The following is a 19,688-nucleotide window of genomic DNA, read 5'->3' as shown; positions in this document are numbered from 1 at the left end:
GCTGACTGACAGCTCTAATAAATCCCTACATTTTCAGCAGACTTACATTTCATATGCGCTTGCTCCCCTCTCCTGAGCAGAGCGGAGCATCTATTGTCAAATGCATAAAATAACATTAGAAATGCAAACCTGATGTAGCCAATGGTAATGTGTTATTTAAAACTTATGAACCCAAATGAGGGCTTATTTTCTCCAAATTGAAATTTATAGTTTCATTTTAGAGTGCTAACCTGCATACTGATGGGGCCGAGGCGTGCAATTATATATAAAACGGGAAAGGAAAACAAAGCAGGTAAGCACCAGACACTGGGGGGCGATTATGGAAATGCATGGACTTGAGGTGAAAAATCAGATACTGTTACCTATACTGATGGCTACAAACCTAGAGCAGATTTTGTGCAGGTGATATGCAGACCCGGCTTGCCAGCATTTTATTTGCCTTTACAGCACATGATTTAAATGAAAAACAACAGCGAGGAAATTGTCACTGCCCTTCACATCTTCCAGGTCATTAAACAGATCACAAGAACCAGGAGCGTCAGCTCTGCGATCCGATGGCCCCTCCGTTAGATCCGCGTGTGACTGAGAGTGCTGTCGGTCACCCTGGCAAAATTATTACAATATTTAACTCATTCCAGTTGAAAGACAAGTCAATCTGCCTATGAGACATTAAAGGTCAGAGATTCCGATCAAGCAGGATATCCACCCAAGGATTCAACTTTCTGTGCACTTTCACGTGTCAGAGTGAAACACGCATGATATTGAACACACACACACACACACACACACACAGCACGCCACTAGTGAGCACATCAAACAACACAAAATAAAATACACAATAAATATATAAAAATAAAAGAAATTAGAACGCAAAATAAGTTCAACAACAACAACAACAAAAAACTTGGTGACCATTGCAATCTGAAAGACAAGGAAAATGTATAAGTTGGTTACGTTAAATTTGGCAAAATAATAATGCAGAATTCCTGAGTCTCCCAGCCCTGGTCCTGGACATGGAGAGCCATTTCCAACAACACTGCGTGAGTGAGACCCCCTTTGTGGTCTGCATTCTGCTTCTGAGACTGTTCTGGAAACGCAGGTACCCCTGGGTCCATATCCCTCCCTCTAGCTCTGGATGTTTCTCCGACTGACTGGGATCCCAGCCTGCCAGAGGCCTTGGCAGAGGCTGCGGTTCTAGAGATGTGGGATTAAGTTGCTCCCAGTGTTCTTCGGGATCAGTGTCCTCCTGTGCCCCTCACCGTGGAAGGTGCCACGTGGCCCACAGCCAGCTCCCCTGTGACCCCATTCCGGAAGGGGGGGGCATGGGAACCAGGAAGAGGAGAAGAAGGAAATGAGGGGCTGTAGTTCTGGGGGGTGGGCCGTTCTCCCCATGCAATGTGCGCACACACGCACACAGGCACACACACACCCCAACCACAAGGAGAACAGCCGTCTCAGACTCAGAAGGGAAAGGACAAGCCCAGCCTCGGTTTGTTGTAGGAGCAGCAAGGGGTCAGACTCAGCCCGTCAGCCCAAGGGAGTGCTTGGGCTCTGACCTGTGGTGGCTTCTGAACCCTCCAGAGAGAAGTGACTGTCTTCAGGAGCCAGGATGACCAAGCCAGTGCAGGAAGGTGGCATGACTGTCACCCTGTGGCATCCTGGAGGCGGTGAGAGCCACACGCGTCCTCCTGACATCAGAGCAGAGCCTGATTTCCTCGGCAATAGAATGCCAGACTTACAATACCACGTAAACACAGTAATTCATGCCCTTTTCTTAAGACCATGGCCAAATTGTCAAAAAGACAGAAGAGAGTTGACAGGAGCTTGTTAAAAACTCAAGATGCTTGTCCATCCTGGTGGGGAGACGCCACGGGGGGCCTGGTGATGTGTTGACCAGCTGGGGTAGTTCTCCATTCACATGCTCCTTCCTGGGGAGCTGGGTGGCCAGGCAGGTCCCTCACCCCCTGGATCCTTTCTTCTGCCATCAATTCCTGTTCTTTGCTCTTCTCCGCTGAACCAAGAGGCCCCGGGTAGCGCCATACAGTGTGACCATCTCAACTCATCATTCCCCTTACATGGGAGAGGCAGAGCAGCCCAGGGTGCGGCTGAGTTCCAGCCAGCAAATGTCAACACTGAGACGTGCTCAATGACGGGTGAGGTCCAAAGGCCCGGGAACACCCTGGACATGGCCACTTTGTCCATGGCCTGCCCCCTGCCTTGGTGTGGAGGGCATGGGGCAGAGGCACCAGATTTCTGCTTCCTCCTGTCTTTTCTTTTCATTCTTGTCACAAGTAAGAATGTTTTCAACTGCTTCCTTCCTCTCTGCATTCTCACAGATGTTTTTTCTTGAAGCTCTTTAATGCTTCCCTGTGTGTTGAGATAACCTTGGGAATTTACAAATGCGACACAAGGTAGGACCTCTGCACACATCATAGCAAAATAAACACTATTTTGACATGCCTGGAGCACACACTCATGCACACAGATGCCCAAGTTTAATTCCAAAGTTGGTCACGATAGAACACTGGACAGCTGTGTACTTTTGGCAACTTCCTTAACTTCCCTGTGCCATTTTTTTCCCCTGCTATCCAGTGATCATAATGGTATTTGTTGTATTGACTGTGCTGCTTGTTAAATGCACACTCAGGACGTTGGCATATATCTTGTTTTGTACTTTAAAACTACTGGCCATAATTTCTAGTATAAATATTTGTACTACTGGCTTTGTGAACTTTCCGAAGCAAGTTACTAAACAGCCATAAAATTCATACACATTTTATTTAATGCAATAAACTTACTTCAGTCAGCATTTCAACCTATTTTGAAAGTGGGAATCCTATAATTCCTTGCTCTTACCATCCTTACAAGTGGAAATAAAATGCTTTCCTGGGGTCACTATGCTCTTGCAGTCTCTTTCTGTTAAAAAGTACAATTTCAACATCAAATGCATAACATTTCATTAAGACAAGAGATCTCAGGGGGATCCCAATGAATTACACATTCTTATTTGTTCCATTAAAACTCAAAGCTCTGTTATAAATTCCTTTTGATCACTTTTATACATGTGTCCCAAGAATAGCACTTAGGTTGAACGATAAGAAACTGCTTTTTCATATGTCAAAAATGGACAAATACTGGCAAACTCATATGCTTTAACCTGATGTCTAATTTGTGAAATAAACACAGGTAGACCCCTTTGTGAATTTTATCATCTAAACATCCAAATTCATATTTTGCGGGCAGTTTAAAAGTTTGTATGTTCTAAATGAAGTGTAAACAATCCCACCATATATACATCATCATTGTGAATTGAGTAGCTGCCTCGTTTAGGGCCAAATAAAATATTTATGGTAGACCAAATAAAGAAGCCATGTAATGGCAAATTCCTATATCTGGGGACATCGCTGTCACTGCGGGCACCAGTGAAATCGCTCTGGCCTAATTTCATCTGACTTTGGATGTGTGCAAATCACAGGAAAAGGTGAATTGACTGTAAACTGAGAAAATCAGCAAAGACAGAAAATCATTGCAAATCAGAACCTTATCAATATTTCACTAGGGCAAGACCAAACTTCTTACTCCTCCAGAAACGGAGAGCTATTTTCTTGAAACCTTAACACTAGGATATAAAAGTTCATTGCAATATCGTTAAATGCTAAGAATTTAGGTTAGACCTCACAGTCCTTCGTTTGTCTAGATCTACATTGTGTGAAAAGGAAAGGTGTAAGTCTAAGGTCAGAATCTGCTCATAATCGAGATTGTTACAGCTTATTATAATAGGTAAACCCTTAATCAGTCTGTGCTCTGCCCCTTGTCTACAATATGCTATTAGAGAGTTGCCTCAGAGTCCGCTGGACGCCATTTTCATCCATTCTAACCCGGGTGACCATGACCTGGAACCCACCCAACATCCCATGATTCCTTTTCCATCCGTTCTTAGACCAGAAGGAAGAGTGTTTCTTCATGGCCTTCTTCAGTGTTCTTCCTGGCATCCCCGCTGGGACAGCTCAAGAGTGTAAAAACAGATAGGGACCTCCAACCTAGACCTCAGTCACAGTGGATTCTCCATTTGATCCGCCTGGGGCTTTCACCAAGGAGTATACTCAACTGCATAAAGCTTTTGAGATATAAGTCTTTGTTCTGTGATAAATTTCCCTTGGATGGAGGCACATAAACCAAGAAAAATAAATAAAACATACCCATTAAGGTTCAAGTTAATACTTCATGTAAACTGAGAGAACATTGATAAATCTAGCCGCTCACTGTGTTTGGAAGGCTTATGTTCCCCTTGTCACTTGAGTTTTTGCCTTGGGGAAGAACAACAACAACAAAAACCCTGCCAATGTCTATGAAAGGAGGCACTCTGCAAGGGGAATGTCTTAGAAACATCAGAAGTTTTGTTAAAATTAAAATGTTCTAGGCAGAAAGGAATGGTCAATTGAGGGAACTTAAAAATGAAAAAAAAAATTATCTGTGACACTGGATTTTTCTCTACCCCCCCACCTCACACGCACATTTGGCTTCCTTCCCCCAGCCTCAGAGCATACGATATGACTCAGATTCTACTGACCACTTGTTCCCTCCTCGTTGTTACTCATTCAAGCCTCCCAGAGATGCATCCAGAGTCATCGCCCCCCCACCCCCAGCTCCCACGCATCCCTGAACTCCACCGAGCCCACCCAGCAATGAGAGTGGATCCAGTGAAGGATATCACCTCCTCTTCCTTACCTTGAAAGGTCACATTTTACCCCTTACCTCACTGAACACCTTCTTCCCACATTTCATATCCTTTCTCATCTTTTCCTTTGTGACATGCTCAACCCCCATGGCCTCCTGGCACCCACCTCTAGGCACATCATGTCTCTGGTCCCTGTGGGTTTCCTGTCTCCACCTGCCACGAGTGTCTTCTTGCCCCCAGCCTTGGCCTTCTGTTTTTCCCACTGTACACTCTCCATGGGAGCAGAATTCAGGCTCATGGTGTTTCCCATCATCAACAAGCTCATGCTTCACCAATAGGTATTTTTAGCCCCATATTCTCTCGGTGGTTTTTGAGTTGTGTATCTAGATACCTGAAAATATGGTAGACATTAGTTCTGCAAGCTAAACAATTCCAAGATGTTGCAGAAATCCTTATTTCCAGGACCACTTCTAACTTGCAGATTCCAAGATGAAAATGCATGATTCCTTGTTAAAAATATTAAGAATTTCAAGGTGACGGTAGTGGAGCAAAATCAACCACTAGGTCCCAAGCACATGCACTAGTCAGACACAGTTTCTGGACTTTGTGCTAGGTAGATCCTTTGACTTGCATCCAAGCTTCTGAAGAGGTCGCTAAGCCCTCCTTGTTAGACGTCTACCTCATGATATCTATTATTGAATATGCAAATATAAAATGTTTATACTCTCCCAGTGCTCAAAAATAACGTAAAGGCCACTGCCATACAAAACAGCACTGAGCCCCCTTACGACATACATCTTCTCCGCTGCCTTTCGCGACCAATAACAAGGGCTGAGTCAGCACACCCTAGCAACTTCTTTGCCAGCAACTGAGGTGCAGAACCCAGAGAGTATGTACCAGCAGGACCTAGCAGAGCAGGTGCACCATTCTGTCCTCAGGGGCTCTGGTCAAAGAGGGTAGACTGCAGACTCCCATGTCATCAGGAAATCGCTCTACCACATGGGATTCAACACTCTGGCAAGGGTTCTTAGCCCCATCTTCCCTAACGTAGTGCTAGGATCCGGCTAGGTTGGCTCCTGGAAGGAGCAGTGACCCAGCCCAGTGAACAGAGATGCTAGAGTTGTCATGGAAACTGATAGAGTGATAGAGGAAAGAGGCACATGTAAAGCTTGGAGCAGTGGACTAACTAGAATCGGATGTGTGTCTGTGTGTGGGGGGGGGTGGAGAGCATCTGTCACTGAAATGTGCAAGAATAGACTTGTGAGAAAGGCATCACCGATGTTGCAGTGTTTAGTGGCATTTCTGACTAAAGGCTAGATCTGACGGTGGGAGATGTTGTCAAAGAGCTGGGCTTCTTACTGCCACATGGATGAGAGTGTCCTGAAACAGCAGAAGCCCCATCTGATCTCCCAGACCAAGGAGGGTGAGATTACTGTAGTGAGTGTCAGTCTTGGATCCATATCAGAGAAGCCTTGCCCATAGGCAGCAATGGATATGGTTAGTGGAACGTGGTGACCCCAGGAGTGAGGAAGACGGGCCGTCACGGGATGATGTTCCATCTGCACAACCGAAGGAAGTGAAACCAAACGAGCAGGTTGCTTAGCCGTCTCCACAAACACCGCAATTATCCCTAGCCCAGTGTTCAGATCAAAGCCCCCTTCACAGCACTAATTCGGCCAACTGAAGGAAGGGCCAGGTCCCCGTGAGGAAGACAGAGATTGAGTGTGTGGGCCTGGGGCTCAAAGACTAGAAGCCAGAAAGACCGCACTTACTGTCATTCTCAGGGGTTCATTGGAGAGTTTGTGATTCTCCTCCCCATCCTCCAGCAAGACTATAGGTCCAGGAGTCATGGCTCCTGAAGGCAAATACTTCCCACCAGGGTTCACAGACAGAGTTCTGTTGAGCTGATGCCATGGCTGCTTCTCCCATCCCTTCAGACTCCTCGTGCTGATGGCCCAGCAGGCAAGGGAAGGTGCACCACCTGGGCAAGGATTGGGCTGCTCTTCCATAACAGACCCTGGGAAACATGTTTGGCCCAAATGACAACTGGAGGGTCTTCAAGTGCTCTCCTTCCCACTCCTGTCACTAGTGGGTGAGTATAGCAGCCACAGCCTAGAAAGGACAGGCGTCCAGAAGAGGAACTGTCGAGGGAGGAGAATCCAGACTAGAAAATGCAAGGGCCAATAATGAGGGTCATCTGCAGCCTTGTGGCCAGCTGGAGCAGAAGATGTTGTGGCTGACTCCACTGACCTTCCTCTTTTGAGTTCTTCCAGGATGTACAACCACCCAGAATCTTGGAGCCACTGTCCCCGTCGGGATCAACTCACTAGAAAACCAGTGGACTCAATGACACAAAGGTTAGACTGTAATGGGAACCATGGTGCACTGCCCAAGATTCTCAATATAGCCAAAGCCTCTGTTCCTTTAGTTGTGGTCGCTGCTGTTGCTTGCTGGTGACTTGGCGAATTCCCTCTCCAGGGACACTGCCTAACAACAAGTACTGATCCTTCCCTGGGACAGCATAAGACAGCAGGTCCCTGAGGAATTACAAAACCCTGGTGTTCTGCCCCAGCTGGGCCAACTTTGAAGGAGCAGCATAAGCTACCCCCTAGGATCAACCAAGGCCTCTTCTGAGTCTGTCTTGTGTTTGCCCTCCCTCACTACTCAGCCCTGCTCCCCTCACCCTCACACCTGCTGTTCCTAACAGCACTTTTCAATTCACTGCCTGAATGCACAGTTCAGCCTCAGAAGTTTTCCCTAGGAGCCTGACCTTTGACACCTCCTGTCATTTCTTGCAGAGCAAGAACTACCTTCACGGGAGCACAGGGGATCAGAGAAGTATGTTCCTTGCTCTGCAAGAAGATAGGCTACTGACCAGAAGAATGTTATGTTTCTCCCAGTGTGTTTGAGGCAGACCTGAGAGAACATGCAAGAATGGACCTCAAAGGTGTTGGACGAGGGTGGTCAGAATGTCAGTCTGGATGGGGAGTTTGCTGACACGGGAAATGTTCTTGTTACTTTGGCTTTACAATTGTGTTGAGGCCAGGATGAAGAAACTTAGTACACTCCCATCTGGCTTCTTAAGTCTTAGGCCTATTGATGGGTTAGAAAAAATAGCATAGAGAAGCTGCAACCTATCAGGCAGGGGGTAGGAGGCTCTGAGGGATGGGCCTGGGAGGTAGGTGTATTACATGAGACCAAACACAGGCCATCGGACTGGGGGCTCTCCTTACCTAGACAGTGAGGATCTCTGAGAAGCTCAGTGGTGGTTCTCATCCATAGGACTGGCTTGCTCATAGGAAATGCTAACATGGAATGGGAATCCCAAGCACTAATGGGAATGACAGAATTTTCCAAAACAGAGCTTAACCATCAGTGACAAGGTAGACACAGTCCTGCAGTAGACAACAAGGCACAGTGGCAAGCAGAGTGCCTTGACCTGAAAGGGTCAGGAAAGATGCTAATAGACCATGGCATTCCTAGGGGTGAGACATATGGGCAGTCAACCAGAGTATTATCTGATTTATAGAGCCAAAAAAGAAAAAAGTAACAGACAGAAAAAGAGACAGACAGGCAGACAGACGGAAGGAGAGAACTAAACAAAAAGCCAGAGTCAGCTCTGCATCGCATCGTGCCCATTTTAGTAGAGTCAGTCCAATAGGTCTAGGTGCCCACCCTGCTTTCCTTATCTGGCCCCGAAGGACTTGTCCAGTACTCCATATTTTCTTGAATTCTGTTTACCTCACCCTGATTGTGAAGCCATGATGGCATTTGGTTACCCTGTCATTAGTGAGTGACTACTCCGTCATGAGTTCTTGGCCTGTGTTATGTCACATAATAAAATACTCATCAAAACCTTTGGAAGAGGACATCATTGTAACTGTCCACCAATGAGAGGTGCCCAAGCTCAGAGATCTCCAGTGGCAACCTGACGTCCAGGCACTTCTTGTGTGTGACTCTGATTTTCAGTCAGTGCTGCTTTCTTGGATTTCGATTCATTTTTTCAGACCAGGATTTGCCTATTTGTTTTAGATTTGTGGTTTTATTTGCAATGACTTAAGCACTGCAGCATCCCCTTGATCCCTCTGCAACCGTAACAGCGGGTAAGTCTCGTCTTCTGCCCACCCTGTGCTACATTGTTGCATCACATTTCCTCCTTGTAGAAAGGAACTGTAGTCTTTTCTACCTACATTTAAATTGTGCCAACGACATGCAGCTACATATATTTGCTTTGAAGCCATAGTTAATATTTCTTTTGTGTTGTTTTATGTGCTGCTCACTGCTGGGATTATTAATGGCAGCTCAGTGAGTGAAACGTTGCAGCTGAATCCCTTTCGGAGTAAAGACTTCCAAAAGATAAGCCTCATCCAAGGCCTTCCCATGATTTTTCTGCCTTACTCTTCTCAAGTTGCCCCCATGCCAGAGGGCAGCGTCCACTGCTGGATATGACCTCTACGCCAAAAACAAAACAAAAAAAAAATAAAAAAATAAACAAACAAACAAAAAACCAACAACAACAACATGTCGATAAGAGATAGGAAGCAACTACATCCGCTTTGCCTCTGCAACTCATTCTCTTTTTCCCCTAAGTCGCTGCTTCCCTGGGCAGCCTGTGTGTTCTATGTTGATGTGCTCAGATTATCCTGTCTGCATTGCCTAATAAAGACAGCATGCTGATGAATGCCCCCAGTAATGCCCTGAACAGCTACCTGGCCCACGATGGTGAGACGTGGACCCACGTCTGGGTCACGACTTAGGGTGTCACATACTGAGCTTTAGGGAGTTGAATGTGATGACTTTTTCTGGGTTAACCTTTCAAAGCTTTATTTTTACAAAGTGAATATATAAATATAAAGGGCAAAAAATACACCAGCAAATAGGAAAGGGGGAGAGGGTTCTGTGACCACAATGGAGCTGCCCCATCCGTGGCTAATGGAAGGGTTATGGGATACCGTAATCCCTTCACTGAGCTCCTTTACTGCAGTCATGATGACTAAATTTCTTGTGTCTTATCACACTGTCACAGGCTGGAAGCAGGAGAAGGGGCTCAGAAGAAAACAGCATGAAAACGAGAGACGGTGATCAGATTACCAGCCCCGGGTCCGTGAGCTCGTCCCAATCTGACCAGAGCAGGCTCCATTCCAGACCCACAGGGGACCGAAGCCCCCAACCTCGCCGCCATCAGCCCACACACATCTCTCTCTTTCCAATCATCATGGTGTTGTTTTCCGTTCCCCCTTGCCTTTCCGTTGTAAATCTTCTAATAAGAGAGAACAACACTTCTGGAACATCAGAGGTGGAAAATCAGATGTGTTGATGGATTTCAGATTAGAAGTCCTCCCCAGAAGAGTGAATATCCAAAGAGCTGGAGAGGTGGAAACCCCAGCTCTTGGCCCTTCAAGAAGTCTGTGTGTCTCATGCAGGCCTTTCCACAGCAAACACAGTAGGTTCTTGAAGACACACAGCATGCCCTCACTGGTTCCAAGATCCTGAGCCTTCACTGGGGCTCTGGAGAGACAGACCAGACTCAGCTATGTGTTCAATATCTCTGTATCATAGGGGGTTTGCCTGTGTTGCATTTGGAAGGAAAAAGATTTATTTGCTTATCGAGGTGGTAAAAAATTTCCCAATGCCTGATTTTTAGTATCAGAATTTTGGGGGTATTTTTGGTGTTATACCCAAAGACTGATTGTGCTTATACCAACCATGGTAGCATTTGTTTTCAATAATGTAAATAAATCTGCATTACTTTTATGATCTAGGGCTATAATCAGGCAAGGGATAGAGGTAGCCCATTGGGTGTAACCTCTACCTGAAAAATCACAAGGAGCCACTTATAGCATCATGGAGAACCAAGATAACACACCTCCTACCTGCCATGTTCCTCAGCCAGGTACTGTCACTTTGAGGCAATCTTTCATAAGCTTGGGGAAGATGCTGGATGCATCCAGGTGAGGAATACCTGTTCCTTGGTCATCAGGCTTTTATAATGGACCACAAGTTCAATCCATGTAAAACAGGTTACTTTAAAAAATTATGAAAAGATAATCATGTACAAAGGCTAGAGAAAGAAGATTCTGGGGAAGAAATCATGCATTGGACAAGCAAGCCAGCTGTGCTGTGGAAAGAGATACGAGTTAAAATGTTGTGACAACCTTGAAGAAGCAGCAAGGATGCCGAGAAGTCCTTTTAAAAACAGCTACCCAGGAGTCTGTACGAGAAGAGGATGAAAGGTGCCAGTGACACACACCCTGGAGGCAGTGTTGGGTGGACAGGGGTTCCTCTAGGAAGCCAGGAGGTCTCAGCTGTGTGCAAAACAGCATGAAGGGCATCACTGGGAAGAACAAGAGGGCTTTCCTTCTGTAAGTCACGTGGCAGGGACAGTCCTGTGAGGGCAAGAGCACGAGTGTGAACTGGGGCCACTGTTTGCTTCTCAAGATCAGTTTTACCTTGTTGTGTTTCCAAGGTGAGAAGAAAAAATTGTTGAGGACTGAACAACTTTCTGAAATCCACAGGGGAAGCTGCAAGAGCCAAATGATCCGGATTTCACAGCTGGAAATGAGGGATAAGAAAAGGTAACAAAATACTTATTTTGTCATGTTAGTGTCCAGATCTTACAAATTCTGATGAATTACCTACATTCTAGTTGTCTTTTTTTTTAAAGATATATATATATTTATTTATTTATTTATTTGACAGAGAGAGAGATCACAAGTAGGCAGAGAGAGGAAGAAGCAGGCTTCCCGCTGAGCAGAAAGCCCGATGCGGGGCTTGATTCCAGGACCCTGGGATCATGACCTGAGCTGAAAGCAGAGGCCTTAACCCACTGAGCCACCCAGGCGCCCCTACATTCTAGTTGTCTTAAAAGAACTAGAACCTGTTGTAGCTAGAAAAGTGATTAACCTTCAAGGAAAATTTTACAGATTGGTGAAATTACAATGAATTTCATTAATAGGATACAACAAAATATTAAACATTATATTAGACATTACACTCAATTTGGGGGAACTGATATTGTTTACCTATTAACAAAAATTGTCCTTGAAATGATACATATATTAGCTCTGTGTAAAGAATAGTTTACATGTTCAAGTATAAATCATTAGTACTTGAGAAAATACCAAACATAGTATACTTTGTGGTTGCCAAACAGACCTAGAGAAACTTTACAACATGTAATGTTTTGTAACAGTTTTTAAAAATATTATCTTGACATAGAATTAAAAAAGAAAATGTCAGTTTTGCAAAACTAGGAAAAAGTCATTAGAACTAGGGGAAGGAAAAGAAAATAACATATGTGCATACAGACAATGTTGATAAAAGCATGCCAAGTACTTTTGCAAAATACAAAGTTAAATAAGGTAAGTATATTTTAGATTAATTATACAATAGAAAATCTTGAGCTTTTAAAACTTTTTTTTTATGAAGTTAAATAGTATCTATTGCAGATAATACATTATATATATGGTGATGGAAAGCAGGTAGATTTGAAAGTCACTAACTCTGTCCTCAGAGCCCCAGCTTAAAGCTCTGCCCTGGTGTTTCCAGCAGAAGTACTGGTGTGAGTGGTTTGGGGAACCTCCCCAGGGCTGCATTTCATCATCTGTAGAAAGGGAGTTCCATTGTTTTTCAAAGGTTTGGTATGAAAAACAAAAAAATACAACCAAAAAAAAAAAAAAAAGTAAAGAGTAAAATATCCATGAATATTGGCTACCGTTACTAATCATGGATTGTGTGTTTGTGTGTGTGTGTGTGTGTGTGTGTGTACATGGGTGTGGTGATATTAAAGAAAACCTTATTGTAGACACATAGATAATTGGATAATTTCTCCTTCCCTATAGCTATGTTTCCTCGGAGCCACAGATTCAAAGTGTGTGAGAGAATGTGCACGCTACTGGTTTGTCAGGACACAAATAGTTCTTCCAGCAGGTTTGCATTTATGTAGACCTTGGTTTCTCAGTCTCAACGCTATGGATGTTCTGGACTAGATACTTCTTTGTTGTGGGGGATGTTCCCTGCCTTTTGAGGTGGTTAACAGTGTCACTGGCCTCTGTCCTTAGGTGCCAGTAGCATACCGCCCCCTCAGTTGTGACAATCAAAACTGTCTCCAGATATTGCCAAGTCTCCCCACCAGGCAAGCTGACCCATGGTTGAGAACCACTGATACAGACCCTCAGACAAGCTGCAGGAGGCTGAGAGCAAAGCATTTCCACACTCTGGTGTCTGGTCCTTAACCATTCAGCGTGCAAGCAGATTGGTTCAGAGAACAGCTCTGGGTGGCATTAGCTCCCGAACAGAAAGGGTCCTCTGGTGCAGTTGACCTCACCTGTCTTCACATACCACAGGGGGGACAAGCACAGTAGCATCCACCAGGCTGGCTTCGGGTACCAACCTTCTGTTTTAAGGTGGAATAAAAACATCACTAGACTGTTTTCAAGGGCTCTAGACATGGCTTCTACATTTTTTTTTAATTTTTATTTTTAGACAACTCTGAGTCTGTGAAATAGAGTTTCTAAAAGGAGAATGTGGTGTGCTTTCATAACAAAGTGTAGGGCGATACGATGTGAAGCCTTTAAATCTCCAGGAGAAAGCAGCAGAAGAGGGGCATCCTGCTGATGGTGCAGTGACATCAGCCTGGATGGGAGTCCCTTTGCTGGTCTCTGGAGGTTCTGGGCTCCAAGAGGCACAGCTCCAGTCTTCAAGAAATTCAAGTGGGATCATTTAGTTATCCAGATAATTAAGAACCAAACCCATGCTTTGAAAGAGTGGATAAAACTTAGATTGATTTTGTACCTGCCTTTATAAGCAAACTTTATTCAAATTCTTTCATTCCCATTGACAGACTGGCTTCACTGCACAGACTATTGGTATGTAACTGAGACAACCTATAGGATGGTTAGAATCTTAGAGTTGAGAGGTTTCGTGAACTGGCCCAGAAATTTTAAAAATATTCTTAAAAGTTAGATTTTAGGCATAATGCAATTTATTCTATAATTGATTTAAGATCAAAATATTCTCTAAAAACAAAAGACAATAGTAGCTAAATCACAAAGAGAAGTATTATTGAACTTGTGACCATTTTCTAATGAGCCAGTCTCATGTGTATGCTAATATTTTAACTCCAATCATAGCAAAGATGAAAATGCAAACCTGTTACATATTATTTGTTTGACAAGAGAAATAAATGGGGAAACTGCAATTTAGAAGATTTAAAACATCAGCGGATTTAGTTTGTAATGAAGGCTCCAGGAAATTCAATGAAACAATTCAGGAGGAAAAGTTTGTTCTTCTCAATTATCTCAGAATATGGAAAAACAGAAGCAAATGTTTTGGATAAAAATATATTCTTTCACACAACATTGTACATTCAGAGGAATATGTTTTTCATTTAAACAATTTGATACCCTTATTTCTAAGTAACATCTGTGAAGAAACAATTGTTTTAAAGGATGAAATTTGCTGGAAGCTCTCCGCATTTGCTAATGGATACAGTGAAAATATCTTATGTTGATTTTATGTTAATAGGATTCTGCTGTAATGCATAATCTTCTTTATAATTTTACCTTAAAACTAATTTTAATTGATTTAAAGATGACTTAATATATAATCTTCTTTATAATTTTACCTTAAAACTAATGTTTAATTGATTTAAAGATGACTTATTTTGTAAAAAAATCTTGAAAGAGAACTTTAGTTTTATGGTTCTGTTTATGGTACTTAATGCATTTTTATAATTTGTTTTCTTTAATAATGAAAAGAGGTAACACTTAAAGAGTGCTTAGAGTATCTTGTGGATTAAATTTTGTACATCTCATCTCATTTAACATATACAGTGATTCTCTGCAGTAGGTGATATCAGTAAAATATCATATGCATATATGTTTCTATGTATTTACTGAAATTCTCATCTTAATGTATACATGAATCCATCCTTGTATCTTAAACTTAATGTCTGATACTGACTCTTAAATATATTTTATGTATTTCACATTATTTTCTTATAAATTTATCTATTTTATATTACTCTACTATTTGTCTGGACTTTCTTTAGCTAAATCTCTACTACTGAACATTTACTGAACATTATTACCAGTTTTCCTCAATATATAATTCAATATGACGTTACAGCATAAATCTTCTTTGATTATTTCAATCTAGAATTCTATATTATACAAAAAAAACACCTACTAATGTTTATATCAGCTCTTTTCATAATTACCAAAAACTGATAGCAATTAAGATGTTTTTCAATAAAATGGATTAACAAATATATGGTATTTCCATCTAATAAAATACTCAGTTATAAAAAGAAATGAGCTAGCAATCCTCGCAATGTGTGGATGTCTTCAATGTATATTTCTAGGTGAAAGATACCAATCAGAAAAGCCTACTAGCTGTATGGTAACATTTGTAGAACATTCTAGGAGAGGCACTGTTGTAGAGACAGTACAGAGATTAACAGTGCTCAGAAGTTCCAAGGGTTGAATAAGTAAAGTGAGGGGGATATTTTAGGACTGTGAAACCATTCTGTATAAAATTATAAAGGTAGATATATTTCATTATTCATTTGTCAAAATCCATAGAACTCTACATTACAGCAAACAGACATTAAGATGTGCAAATTTTTAAAGTTCACTTAGGAGGTTGAAAAATCCTTTGTTTTAATGCATAACGTTAGCAGAATCTTACTATATTATCAATGTAATATAGTACATAGTACCCTCACTATGGGGGGTAGTGGAAAGGTGCTGACCTGTGTCTTTTTGGAAATGAGTGCGGTCTGTAAAGCAAACCACAAAAAGGAACTCTGTGTCAGCACTATACTGTGGTTGATAAAGTTGTTTTCCATAGCGATATATGTTAACAATTCTGAAAAAATATATGTATTACACTGGAGTGGAACCATTACATAAGTGGGTGGTGGAAGGAGGGAACCAGGTTTCTCAGAGTTGGTTGGGAGAAAGCAAGGGAAGGAGGCTAACATTATCTAAATGGTAATGAACGAGGATTAGAGATGTCAGTAGGAACCTATGTAAGAGTATGCAGATAAGGTCACATGCAGAAATACCTGTAAGTAAGTCTACATCCATGGCTTGCTCTGCATTCGTAGATTTCCTCGCTGAGAAGGACTGGAAGCAATGACCCCGCAGGAACAACAAGAACAACTCACACCTGAAATTTGTTTTCCTTTTTTTAACTTTTATTTTTATTTATTTATTTATTTTGGAGAGAGAGAATCTTGAATCTTTCTTTCTTTCTTTCTTTTTTTTTTTTAAGATTCTATTGTTTATGACAGAGAGAGATAGCGAGAGAGAGAACACAAGCACAGGGGAGCTGGAGAGGGGGAAGCAGGCTCCCCGCTGAGCAAGGAGCTGATGTGGGGCTCCATCCCAGGACCCTGGGACCATGTCCTGAGCCAAAGGCAGAAGCTTAATAACTGAGACACCCAGTTGCCCCTGAAATTTGTTTCCTAAGACCATTCTCCAGTGCAAAGAATCAGGGACATTTGTTAAATTGTTGGTTCTGGGAACAGGGCAGGAAATAGACAAGATGAGCCTAGATTATCTTACACCTCGTTGTGCCAGAAAAACTAGGAAGTGCTCACAGGAAAAAAAAAAAAAAAAGGACTCTGCACTGATAGAGATATGTCGAGGAGACACCGAACTCCCTGCAAGCGCCAATAACTAAAGTGGGAGTGGCTTGAGTCAGCAAACAGATAAAAGGGCAGTAGATCATAGTCCAAAGTACAAAATAAATATCCATGAGTTCATACGGATGTGCACGAATAAATAAATAAACATATGAATAAATAAGTGAGAACTAATAGAAAAATATTCTGTGCAGAGAAAATCCAAATAATGTAAATATTTTATTTTAAAGAGGGTGGAGCATAACTTTTCCCACATAAAGTGGGAGATGCGCATGAGGATATCCCAGAAATGATTTTAAAAAAAAGGAAGGGGGGAAACAGTGACTTTACAGTGGAGAAATCTGAGCAGTCCTAGCTCAGCAAGGTGAGCAAGTCTGACACCAACAATGTTAAGTCACGTGAACACTATTCACCGTGATGTGATGCCAACTCACCTGTATTGTATTCCTCCCCAAACCCCATCAACTTGGCCAACCCTGAGAAAACTCAGACAAATACCAACTGAATATTATTCTACAATATACCTGACCAGTGCTTTTCAAAACTTACAAGATTATCAAAAACAAGGGAAGTCTGAGAAATTGCCATGACTCTAGCAACTAAATGTCATGTGGTATCTTGAATAGGATGCTAGAACAGGAAGAAAACAACAACAAAAAAAAGCCCTCTGATAAAGAATGAGGACATTTAAATAATATATGGTCTTTAGTTAATAATAACACATTAGTACTGGTTTGTTAATTGTGGGAAATGAATGTAAGAGGTTACCAACAGGGGAACCTCAGTGTGGGCTCTAGGAGGATCCTCTGTTATTTTTCAGTAAAACTAAAACTGTTATAAAATGTAACATTTATTTAAGTAACTCACTGGATGGACTTAACACAACATTGCATTCTACATCAGAAAGTATCATAAATTTAAATACAGACCAACAGAAATTTTCTCACACGAAGAGCAGAAGGAAAAAATACTGAAAAGAAATAAACAAATCCTTAGTGACCTGTGGGGGGGGGGAAATATTTTCCTAAAATATGTGTAATTTTAGACCCAGAGAGAGGTGAAAGAAATTGAAACAAAAACAAATAAAAACCTAATGATTAAATATTCCCCAAATTTGGTGGAAAATATCAAGCCAGGCAAGAAATATATGAACCCCAAGAAGAAGGATAAATACAAATAAAACTAAACTGAGGTACAAAATACTCAAACTACTGTGTACCGAAGATGAAGTGACCTGCTGAAACAGCCAGAGAAAAGAAAAGACACATTATCTTCAAGGGCATAATAAAACAAACGATGGCTGACTTCTTACCAAAAACAGCTGACACCAGAATTATACAATAAATTTTAAGAGTGATGAAAAAAATCTAGTCAAAACCTCATCATAAATACAAGTAAAAGTTTTTCATGCAAGCAATAGCTGAGAGATTATGTCGGCAGCAGATCTCCTTTACAAAAATTGCTAAAGGAAATTCTTCATGCTAAACGAGAATGAAAACAGAACAGAGCACAATAAGCGGTCATTTTTGTGGACAAACATAAAAAAACTGTATTTAAAAATATTTAAAGACAAAACTTAGCACAAAAATAACATATTTAATGAATATATATAAAATGACATTAGCACAAAGGACAAGAATAAAAATTTTATTACACTAGCAAATGTTTATGTTGCACTTGAATTGGCATATTTCATCTTTCTGTATAATGTGGTAAGATCAGAACATATATAGTAATTTGAACAGTAATCAGACAATGTGGCTATCTATAGTGGCATATCCAATAGAGCAATTAAAATAGAATATTTAGAAATATTACAATAATCTAAGAGAATCCAGAAATGAGGGAGAAAAAAAGAAAACATATGAGACAACTAGAAAGTCAACAACAATATAATCAAAATGAATCATATCGATCATTATATTAAATACAAAAAGAATAAATATTGCAATTAATGGCAGAGATTAATATGGCTAAATGGCTAAAAAATATGGCTAAAAATAGCTAAATGGCTAAAATACGGCTAAAATGGCTAAAATATGGCTAAAAATATGGCTAAAAAATAGCAGAATCCAGTAGTTTCCTGCCTAAAAGAGATGTACTTTCAATGCAATGGCTGAAATATCTTTAAAATATTATGATTAAATATTTTTAAAAATGTATACCTTGCAAGTTGTGAGTGTAATTTTGCCATTGTAGATATATTTATACCAGGAAAATTGGACTTGAGAACAAGAGGTATTACCAGAAGTAAAGAAGGAATTCTACAATAATAAATGCATGAGATTATTATGTAATCATAACAATTGTAAATTTGGTGTATACCCAAAAGCAACATATCAGTGTATATGAAGCAAACAGTAACAGAAAAAAGAGACTATAGTTAATTCACAATAATAGTTGTATATTTATTCAGCATTTCATAGAACAAGTACACAAGCTATCGGTAAGCATATAGATACTGAACAACACTGACAGCTCCTTAACCTTCAGTGACAGCCTTAAGACATGATACCTGACAATGGCAGAATATACATTCTTCTCAAATATACATGAAATGTCATTAAGACAAATCATATGTTGGGCTGCAACAATTAATATATATAGAATATCTAGAATATTCTTGATAACACAGTAGACAAAGAAGAAATCACAGAAGAAATTAAGAACAATTTCAAACTAAATCATATTGAAAATATAACATATCAAAATTTCATATATATATACTTATATACATATATACATATGTGTGTGTATGAATACATAAACAAGCAAAAACTCCCACAAATAAAATCTAAAATTTCAGATACAAGTGTTATTTCCAGTGAATTCTTTCAATTGCTTAAGAAAGATAGAGCACAAATATTATTTTTTTTCTTTTCTGTTCCTTTTTTTTTTTTTTTTTGAGAGGGAACTAGAAGGGTTGTTACCAATACAGATTAAATAGAAAAAAATAAGACTCTATAAGTAGAAAATACAATTATGAAAATTATTTAAGATTATTAAAAATTATTTTAAAAACTAAATGAATGGACATTAAATTCTTAACTATGAATTATTGTATATTATAAATTATCATTAAATTAATTAAAATTAATACACTAGAATACAAGGTCAGCACACAAAACTACTTGTTTCTCTATGTGTAAGCATGAGCATTTAGAAATAAAATTAACAAAGCAATACAACTTATAGAAGCATCAAAATGTACTACACTTAGACATAAATTTAACTACATATGTTCCAAGTCTAAACACTGGAATTTTAAAGTATTGTTCAGAGAAATTAAAGAAGATCTAAATAAATGGAGAGATACACTATGTTTATGGATCAGAAAACTCAGTATTTTTGAGATACCGA

The sequence above is a fragment of the Martes martes genome (assembly GCF_963455335.1).
Source record: "Martes martes genome assembly, chromosome: 5".
In the NCBI taxonomy this organism is placed as follows: Eukaryota; Metazoa; Chordata; class Mammalia; order Carnivora; family Mustelidae; genus Martes; species Martes martes.
This window is presented reverse-complemented; position numbering follows the sequence as displayed.